We start from the raw sequence: 11,226 nt of genomic DNA, 5'->3' as shown, positions 1-11,226 counted from the left end.
TCTTGGAGATATACCTATTCATCTTTTTCCATTTTATTATTTTTGACCTATCTGTGCACTTGTATTTAAAATGTGAATCTATCGGACACCACATATTTGGGATCAGTTATTTTTTTATTGAAACATTGATTACACTTATATATGGGGTTGAGTTTATTTTAATACATGTATACAATGTGTGGTGATCAAATCAGAGTAATTTACATTTCGATCATTTGAAAACAATGATTTCTTTGTGCTGCAAACGTGTATTTCCTCTCTTCTAGCCATTTGATAACATGCAGTAAATTATTGTTAATTATAGATGTCTAGCTATGCTGTACACCTTAGAAATTATTTTTCCTATCTAGATGTAATTTTGCACCCATTAACAGCCTCTCACTATCATCCCACATTGCTCCCCTTTCTACCTCTCATAAACTCATTAAATTGCATTCAACCTGTAGACCACTTTGGGTAGAATACCCACTTTAACTACGTTAATTCTTTCAGTCCATAAATATGGGCTATCTTTGATTTATTTATGTCCTCTTCAATTGCTATCTTCAAAGTTTTATATTTTTCATTGTAGATGTGTTTCACCTCCGTGGTTAAGTTTATTCCTAGATATCCAATTTTTTTGTTGTTATCTTAAAAGAAATTGTTTTCTTGATTTCTTTTTCAGATGATTGGATATTAGTTTATAGAAATGCTACTGAATTTTGTATGTTGACATTTTATCCTGCAATTTTAATGAATTTGTTTATTAGTTCTTTTTTAAAATTATGAATATTCATGAAATGCAAAGCTAATTGCCACCCCTCATACCCTTGTTGGGAGGGCCAGATTCATCCTGGCTGCATACTCACAACAGTCTTTTGGGGGAATATTCAGGGTTTTAAATATATAAGATCATTGAATCTGCAAACAGGGACAGTTTGGCTTTCCCCTTTGCAATTTGGAGTTCTTTTATTTCTTTCTCTCATCTGATTGCTCTAGCTAGGACTTCCAGTATTATGTTGAATAGAAGTGGTAAAAGTAGGCATTCTTGTCTTGTTCCTGATATAAGAGGAAAATCTTTCAGCTTCTCTCCATTTACTGTGATGTTAGCTGCGGGTTTGTCATATGTGGCCTTTATTGTACTGAGGTTAGTACCTTCAAACCTAGTTTATTAAGAGCTTTTAATAATGAACGAATATTGAATTTTGTCAAATGCTTTTTCTGTGTCAATTGAAATGATTATATGGTTTTTGCCTTTATTTCTATTAATGTGATGTATCACAATTATTGATTTGCATATGTTAAACTATCCTTGCACCCCTGAGATAACTATCACTTGATCACAGTGAAGGAACTTATTAATGAGTTATTGGTTTTGGTTAGTATCTTATTGAGAATTTTTGCATCTATGTTTATCAGGGATATTGGCCTGTACTTTTCATTGTTTGTTCTTTCCATGTCTGTTTTCAAATCAAAGGAATGCTGTTCTCATAAAATGAGTTTTGCATTATTTTCTCTGAAATTTTCTGAAATATTCTGAAGAAAATTGGTAGTAGTTTGTCTCTAAATGTTTGGTGGAATTCAGCAGTAAAGCCATCATCAGGTGCTTGGCTTTTCTTTCACGAAAGACTTTTTATTCCTGATTTAATTTCATCGCTTGTTATTGTTCTGCTTAGATTTTCTGTTTCTGTATTATGCAGTCTTAATAGATTGTATTTGTTCAGTGACCTATTCATTTCTTCTATTTTATGAAATTTATTGGCATGTAGTTGTTTGTAATAATCTCTTATGAACCTTCGTATTTCCGTGGCCCCTGTTGTAATGCTTCCTTTTTCACTCATGATTTTATTTATTTGAAACTTCTCTCTATTTCTTGATTAGTCTGCATAAAAGGTTATCAACTTTGTTTATCTCTTCAAAAACTCATCTCTTTATGTTGTCAATGTTTTAATTTTTTTCTCTTAGTTTCTATTTCATTATTTCTTCTCTGAGCTTTTTTATTTCTTTCCTTCTCCCTATTATTGATTTAGTTTGTTATTGTATTCTTACTTCCTTTAGACATATCATCATGTTTATTACAAATCCTTTTTCTTTTTTAGATGTAGACCTTTGCTGCTACAAACTTTCCTCTTAGAAGTGCTTCTGCCATGTTCCATAGATTCTGGTATGATCTTTCTACATTCCCATTTGTCTCAAGGAATTCGAATTTGCCTTTTAATTTATTCAGAATCCATTCATTGTTTAGAAGCACGTTATTAATTTCCATGTATTTGTAAAGTTTGCAGAGTATTTTCTTGCTGTTCTTTTCTAGATTTCTAGCTCTGTGGTCAGAAAAGATACTAGAAATTATTTCTACCTTTTAAAAATTTGTGTAGATTTGCTTTCTGGCCTAAAAATTGAGAGATCCTAGAGAATGTTCCATGTGCAGTTGAGGAGAATGTCTCCTCTGCAGCTGTTGGGTGGAATGTTCTGTAAATGTGTGTGGGGCCCATTTGGTCTATGGTGCAGTGTTCGTCAGATGTTCCTTTGTTTATTTTCTGTCTAGTTATCTTCCCATTCTTGAAAGTGAGCTGGTAAAGGCCTCTACAATTATTGATTAGAAATCTTTCTCTCCTATTAGGGCCTATAATGTTCACTTTATATACCTGGGTGCTTCAGTATTGGGTGCATATATACCAACATTTGTTATACCCTTTGTGGAATGGATTCCTTTATCATTGTTTAATGACCTTCTTTTACTCTTTTTTCAGTTTTTGATTTAAAATCTGTTCTATCAGATATAATTACTACTACTCTCACTCACTTTAGGTTTCCATTTGCATTGAATATCTTTACCAGCCCTTAACTTTTTGCCTATGTTTAACATTAATAATCAGGTCAGTCTCTTGTAGGCACCATAACACTGAGACTAGTGTTTTATTAATCAGTTAAGATAGTATCAGTCTTTCAATTGAAGTATTTAATCCCTTTACATTCACTTATTTCTGATATGTGAAAATTTATTCCTGCCTTTTAAAATAATACTTCCTGGTTGTTTTGTAGATCATTTTATTCTTTCCTTTATCCTCATTATTTACGACTGTATTGGTGGTTTTCTTCTGTAAGAAGCTTTCTTTTCTTTCTCTTTCTCATTTGCATATTTGTTATCATATCTTTTTTTGTGGTTTCTATGGAGCTAACATAAAGAGTCGTATATTATAATATGCATTCTTAAGCTGAGAGCAAATTAACTTTGCAAGAAAATATTTGAGATTCTCCTCCCACAAACATGATTTATATTTTTGTTACCTTAATATACATTTGTGTCTATTGTGTATTCCTAAGCCACTAGTTGTAGTTCTTGTTGTTTTTTGACCATTTTGACTTTAAATCTTTATACTAGAGAACTGAAGAATTTACATAGCACTCTTACTTAATGGGTGCATTCTGAATTTGAATTTTGAATTTACCTCTAAATTTGAATTATGAGTTTATCACATCTGGTGACATTTATACTTCTTAATGTTTTCATGATGATTGGTATAATCTTTTCATTTGCAGCTGTAGCACTTATTTAGGCATTTCTTATAAGGCTGGTCTAGTAGTGATGGATTCCCTCAGCTCCTTGTCTGTAAAGGTCTTTACTTCTCCCTTATATCTGAAGGATAACTTTTCTGGATAAACAATTCTTGACTGATGGTATTTATTCTTTCAGCTCTTTGAAGATATTATCCCATTCTCTCCTGTCCTCTAATGGTTCTCTTCAGAAATCTGCTGACAGTCCACTGGAGATTCCTTCGTATGTGACTTGACACTCTTCTCTTTTAGCTTTTGAATTCTCTCTTTGTCTTTGATTTTTGATGGTGTAACAATGATGTGCCTCAGAGAGGAACTTTCTGGGTTAAGGCTAATTGTGAGCTTTGAGATTTCTGAATCTGAGTGTTCATATATCTCCCACTGCTTGGAAATTTTTCAACTATTGTTTCGTTTAATGGGTTTCCGTGCCTTTCTCCATCTTTTCTCCCTCTGGAACACCTCTTATTCGAGTGTTTCTTTGCTTAATCATCCCATAAGTCTTGTAGTCTTTCTTCATTCTTTTTTATTCTTATTTCCCTTTTCCCCCTCTGACCGGGCTATTTGAAAAGGTCTGCCTTCAAGTTCAGAAATTCTCTCTCCTGTTAATCTAGTCTGTTGTTGAATGTCTCAATTGTATTTCTTATTTCATTCTTTCAATTCTTCAGCTCCAACATGTCTGTTTGGTTCTTTTTAATGATATCTATCTCTTTCTTAAATGACACATTTAGATCACAAATTCTCTTCCTGATTTCATTGAACCGTTTTTCTATAGTCTCCTGTATCTCATTGAGTACCCTTTTGACCATTATGTAAAATTCCTTTACCAGCATTTTTAACTGTCCTTTTATTTGGCATCTGTCCCTGGAGACTTATTGTGTTCCTTTAGGGCATCACATTTCCTTTCCTTTTCATGACGTTTCTGTCCTTAGGTTGATATCTGTGCATCCAATTGACTAGTTGCTTTTCCCAATTTTATACAGTGGATTATGTGGAAATGACTTTTTCCTGTGAATCCTGGGTTGTCTGTTGGTTATGTTCCACTGGCTTTAATATTTGGTGGACCCAGTAGCATAGTCACTATGTAGAGTCTTTGGGCAAAATCCTCTTCAGTGATGTGTGCAAAAGTTTGTACCAACAAGGGCAATATTTCACGAGGTTGGAGACTTTGTGCTGTGTTGGTCCAGGCATGTGCAGGTGTAGAGGGCTGATCAGCAGTTTGATTGTCTCTCTGAACCTCAGAGTTACTACCTGACCAGCTATCAGGACAGATGTGGGCATGCAGGTCTGTGGTTGTCTCTCCCTGAGGGTGGTGCACAGCCTGATGAGCATTTGAGCTGGAAAGTGGTTGGCCTGGGTGAGAATTGGGGGTACATGTGGCTCTGGGAAGGACTATCAGAGGATTGGATGTCATTTCCTGGCCAGGAACTAGCATGTGTGTGTGGGTATAGTTGTGCCAGGTGGCTCAATGGAGGCCTGCTGGGTAATGCTGACCCACCACCCAAACTGCTGTCAAGCAGGGAATAGGTGTGCAAATGTGCAGCATGACTTAGCAGTACACTTGAAAGCTGCCAGATCAGCCGTTGAGGCCAGAGAAGGTGTGCAATGGTGGAACAGGGCACAGAAGCTCTTTGGAGAACCTCTGGTGGAGGCAAAGCCTCTATGCAACTTTCTGTTGAGCAGGGAACAGGTGTCTACCAGTGCCACAGGGCCCAGCAGCTTGATGGAGGGCTGCAGGATCAGCCGCCAAGCCTAGGGCAAGCCTGCAAAGCCATAACAAGACACAGCGGTTCCGTATTTGCCCACTTGTGCTAGACAAGGCTGCTATGGTTCACTTTCTCTCAAGGAATAACACTATACTCACCCAGCATGGCGTGGCAACTCTGTGGAGGGCTGCAGGATCAGCCAGTGAGACTGGAGAAAGCCTGCAAGGGTGCAGCCATGCTCAGCATCTCTGAAAAGGCTTGCCATGGAGTGTCAAAGCCACTGCCTCATGTGCTGTCAGTCAGAGAGAAAGTGTACACCTGGTGCTTCTTAATCTGGCAGCATTGTGGAGGCCTGCCACAGGAAAGCACAGCTCTTGCTATATTTGCAATTAGGCAGGGAACAGGCGTACATCATTGCAGAATGTCCTGGTGGCTCTGTGGAGGGCCACAGTGGGAGGCAGAACTAGTGCTGGAAAGGCTGTAGGCTGGCATGGGCACCTATGGGTCCAGTGTGACAGCAGGTCATGCAGGGTGGGTGTATGTGAATAAGAGCACTGGTGCTTATTGATGTCTTCCGCACTGAGCAGGTGCCATGTGGTTTTGGATGCAGGGATCTTGGTCCTTCTGTCTGGCCTAGGCTCCAGTCACCGAGGGTAGTGTGTGTCCCATGTGGGTTTAGATTCTGTGATCTTGGTCTTTCTGTCTGGTGTGGGCTCCAGTCAGCTGGGGTCATGGTCCTACAGGTGCCTATGTGAATGTGGTAGAATGCAGGTGGGGCCTCAAAATGGAGTAAGTCAGCTTGCATTGTCCCCCAGGGCAGGAAGCACTCCAGCTGCAGGTTTGAGTTTAAGATGGCAGAGTGCCATAGCTGCTTAGGTCCCGAAAGGGGGTTACTCTCCCTGGGATTTTACTATGAGGCCATGAATTTGCACAAATTCCAAGCTACTCCCGAAATGTGTTTGAAGCCTCAACGGACCGAGTAATCTCTCGCGGCAGAGATTGCTGGCTTTTGTGGTGGCAGTGGAAAAAGCTAGAGTTTTTTTTTTTTTTAATTTTATTTTGTCGATATACATTGTGGCTGATTATTGCTCCCCATCACCAAAACCTCCCTCCCTCTTCCCTCCCCCCTCCCCCCAACAATGTCCTTTCTGTTTAAAGCTAGAGTTTTTCCAGCTTAACCTTTATCCATCTGACTCTCAGCCTGTCTAATCCCAGCAGAAAGACAGAGAGACAAAGCAGGATGCCTTATTCTGTTCCCTGTTGTGCTCTCCCAATCTTCTTTGGTTTATACTTTTTTTGTCACTCTCCTGGTGCCCTGCAGTGTGCATCTGTCTCTTCTGTCAACATATAGTTTTTTGTTTGTTGTTTTTATCTCTTTAGTGGCAGGCGATGAGTGCCAGACAATTCTATTTGGTCATTGTCCACCACCCTCCTCCAAAGATCAACATGGGTGTGCAGGTATCCCTTCCACATGATGATTTCCATCCCTTTGGGAATGTACCCAGTAGTGGGATTCCTGAAGCATATGATAGTGATATCTGTCGCTGCTTGGAAAACCTCCATACTGCTTTCAATAATGACTGTACTAATTTATAGTCCATGAACACTGTAGAAGTATTCCCCTTTCTCCTCATTCTGGCCAGAATTTATTTTCTGTCTTTTTGATATAAGCCAGTCTAACTGATGTGGGATGATATCTTAATGTGTGTTTTATTTGCATTTCTCTGATGATTTGTGATGTTCAACTTTTTTTTATATGCCTGTTGGTCTTTTGTATGTCTTATTTTGAGAGATGTCTATTCACCTCTTTTGTTGATATTTATTTTTATTTTTAATTTTTTTAAGATAACTTTTATAGGGCCGACCCCGTGGCACACTCAGGAGAGTATGGCGCTGGGAGCACAGTGGCGCTCCCACCGTGGGTTTGGATCCTACACAGGGACGGCTGGTGCACTCACTGGCTGAGCGCAGTGCGGACGACACCAAGCCAAGCGTTGCGATCCTCTTACCAGTCACAAAAAAGACAAAAAAAAAAAAAAAAAAAGATTACTTTTATATATATATGTGGGGTCCAAGGTTGATGTTCACTAGCTGTGTACAATGTGTGATGGTCAGATCAGCATAGCTCGTTTATACATCATTGCAATGTGTAATCCTTGTTTGTGTCCATTAATCAATTTCTCATTAAACTATTTCCCTCTCTCCCTAACTTCTCCCCTTTTCCACCATTAGTGACCACAGTTCTTTTCTCTCTTTCTAAAAGTTCAACACACTGTTGTGATTGTTGTTTCTTTCTTTGTCTCCTTCTGCCTACTGTTTATGTATTTACGGATTCAGCTCTCACTAATGAGTGTGAGCATGTAGTATTTCTCCTTGTGCACCCAGGGCGTTTCACTTAGCATAATTGGTCGAGGCTAATCCGTGTTGCTGCAAATGGAGAATTTCATACTTTTTATGGCTAAGTAGTGTTCCACTCTGTGTATATACCATATTTTGCTTATCCAGTCATCCATCAATGGACATTTATGTTGGTTCCATACACCGGCTATTGTAAATAGAGCTGTCATAAACATGGGCGTGCAGGTATCCTTTTCTTCGTGATGATTTCCATTCCTTTGTGTATATACCCAGAAGTGGGTCTGCTGGATCATATGGTTGATCGATCTGCAGTTGTTTTAGGAACCTCCATACTGTTTTCCAAATTGGCTGTACTAATTGATGGTCCCACCAACAGTGTGGAAAAGCTCCCCAATCTCCACATCCATACCAGCATTTGTTATTGTCAGTCTTCGTAATAATGGCCAGTCTGACTGGGGTGAGATCATATCTCAATGTGGTTTTGATTTGCATTTCCCTGATGATTAGTGATGCTGAGCATTGTTTCAGGTACCTGTTGCCCATTTGTGTGTCTTCATTTCAAAAATGTCTACTCTGCTCATTTGCCCATGTTTTAATTACATTATCTGTGTTTTATTTAAGTGTATCTTTGTATGAGTTCATTGTATATTCTGGATCTTAATTCCTTGCCATATGTATAGTTTACAAATATTTTCTCCCATTCTATAGGTTGCCATTTTACTATGTTGATTGTTTCCTTTGCTGTGCAGAAGCTTTTTATATTAATAAACAAATAATTCCATTTGTTTACTTTTGTTGTTGTTGTTTCTTGTGCTTTTGGAATCTTACTCACAAAGGCTTTGCCAAGCCCTGCATCCTGGAGAGTTTCCCCTATGATTTTCTTCTAAGAGCTTTAAAGTTTCAGGTCATATATTTAAATCTTTAATCCATTTTGAGTTGATTTTGGTATATGGTGAGAGGTACTGATCAAGATTCATTCTTCTAGACATGGGTATCCAATTTCCCCAGCATCATTTTGCCCATTTTTAATCAGATTTTGGTTTTTTACTATTGAATTGAATACCTTGTATATTATGAATATTAATTTCTTGTCAAATGCGTATTTTGCAAGTATTTCCTCCTGTTCTGCAGGTTGTCTTTTTGCTCTGTTGATTGTTTTCTTTTCCCTGCTGATTCTTTGTAATTCAATAGAATCAAATTAGTTTATTTTTCCTTTTGTTGCCTTTGATGAGTTCACATTCATAAAATCTTTGCCCAGTCCTATCTCTGTGTTTTCTTCTAGAAGTTTTAACATATCAGGTCTTATCTTTAAATCTTTAATCTATTTAGACTTGATTTTTGGCATATGGAGAAAGTAGGGGCCCAGTTTCATTCATCCACATGTAGGTATCCTGTTTTCCCAGCTCCAGTTATTGAAAAGGCTCTTCCATTTCCCCAATGTATGTTCTGAGTAACTTCATCAAAGCTCAGTTGGCTATAAATTCATTGAGTTATTTCCACGTTTTCTCTCCTGTTCCACTGATCTAGGTGTCCTTTTTTATGCCATACCATGCTATTTTGGTTGCTATATGTTTATGGTATATTTTGAAGTCAATTAGTATAATGACTTCAACTTTTATTCCTTTTTTCGATTCAGGGTCTTTTGCTGTTCCATATGAATATTAGGATTTTTTCCATTTCTCGGAAGAATGTTATTGGCATTTTCATAGGAATTACATTGAATCTGTAGATCACTTTGAATACTATGAACATTTTCACATTAATTCTTCCAATCCATGATCATGGGATGTCTTTTCTTTCTGTGTGTGTCCTATTTAATTTCTTTCATCAGTATTTGGACCTTTTATTGTACATATCTTTCACCTCCTTGATTAAATTCATTCCTAGGTACTTTATTTTTTAGGGGGCTATTGTAAATGGGATTGCTTTCTTGGTTTCTTTATCTGCTAGTTCATTGTTTATGTAGAGAAATACTTCTGATATTTGTATTTTGATGTTGTATCCTGAAACTTTAGTGAATTTGTTTCTCAGCTCTAAGTTTTTTTGGTAGAATCTTTAGAATTTTCTCTCTGCAAACAAGCACAATTTTACTTCTCTTTTCCAATTTGGATACCCTTTATTTCCTTCTCTTCCCTAATTACTCTGGCTACATCTCCCAGTACCTTGTTAAATAGGAGTGGTCAGAGTGGGCATCCTTGTCTTCTCTCTGTTCTTAGATGCGAAGGTTTCAACTTTTCCCCTTTCACAATCATGTTAGCTGTGAATTTGTCATATATGGATTTATTGTATTGACATAGTTTCCTTCTATACCTAATGTTTTGAAAGTTTTTACCATGAAGGATGGTGAATTTCATCCAATGCTTATTCTCCATGTATGGAGATGCCCACAATGGATTTTGTCCATGATTTTGCTGACGTGGTGTATCACTTTTATTGATTTGTGTATATTGACCCATCCTTGCATCCCTGAGATGAATCTCACTTTATCCTGTTATATCATCTTGTCTATGTGCTGTTGAATTCTGTTTCCTAGTATCTTGTTTAGAATTTTGCATCTATATTTATCAAAGATATTTGTCTGCACTTTTTTTGTTGTGTCTGCATTTGGTTTTGGTATCAGTGTGATGCTATCTCTTGGAGTGAGTTTCAGAGAATACCCTCTGCATCTGTTTTTTGGAATAGTTTGAGTAGAATGAGCCTTAAATCTTCTTTGAAAGTTTGGAAGAATTCAGAAGCAAAGCCATCTGGTTCTCGGCTTTTCTTTGTGGGGAGACTGGTGATTTCTGCTTCAATCTCATTGATCGTTATTGTTCTGTTGAGGTTGTCTATTCTTGGTTCATCTAGGGAGTTCATATGCGTTCAAAAATTTGTCCACTTCCTTCAGATTTTCAAATTTGTTTTTATACACTTGTTCATAACAGTCTCTAATCATTCTATGTATTTCTGTGATATCAGTTGTAATGTGTCCTTTTTCATTTCTGGTTTTTGGATTTGTGTCTTCTCTCTTCTTTTGTTAGTTTAGATAGTGGTTCGTCAATTTTGTTTACCTTAAAAACTCAATGTTTTTTCATCATGTTCCGTGAGTTCTGCTACATGTATTTTTATAGTAGTAATCTTTTTACAGATTTCCTTCTTCCTCTCCTGGATAGTTGTGCTCGGTTCATTGTGTCATCTAAATGAGTCTTTCTGTATTTCCTTGAGTTTCCTTAAGACATTTACTCAGAATTCCTTTTCAGTCATTTCAAGGATTTCATGCTGTGTGGGCTCCAGCTCTTGAGAGTTATTGTATTCCTTTGAAAGACACACATTTTTTTGCTTTTTCATATTTTCAGCATCTCTACATGTAGTCATCTCATAGAGCAGTTGCTTCTTCTATTACTCTTTTTCTCTGGACTTCGCTGTTGACTTCCCTTGTGAGAATTCAGCCAAGTTCTCAGTGGTTTGCCTGGACAGCTGCAGTGGCTTCTGTGACTGCTATGGTACCTGGCAACCCTTGCAAGTGGCAGTGGTTGGACTGGTGGCTTCGAGGTCTGCCCATGTGGCAGCAGTGGTGAGCTGCTTGCATGATATGTTGCCTGTCTGGCAGTGCTTGTGGTGGCAGTGATTACAACAGTGGCACTTTCAGCACCTG

This window comes from Cynocephalus volans, chromosome 10 (genome assembly GCF_027409185.1).
Source record: "Cynocephalus volans isolate mCynVol1 chromosome 10, mCynVol1.pri, whole genome shotgun sequence".
In the NCBI taxonomy this organism is placed as follows: domain Eukaryota; kingdom Metazoa; phylum Chordata; class Mammalia; order Dermoptera; family Cynocephalidae; genus Cynocephalus; species Cynocephalus volans.
This window is presented reverse-complemented; position numbering follows the sequence as displayed.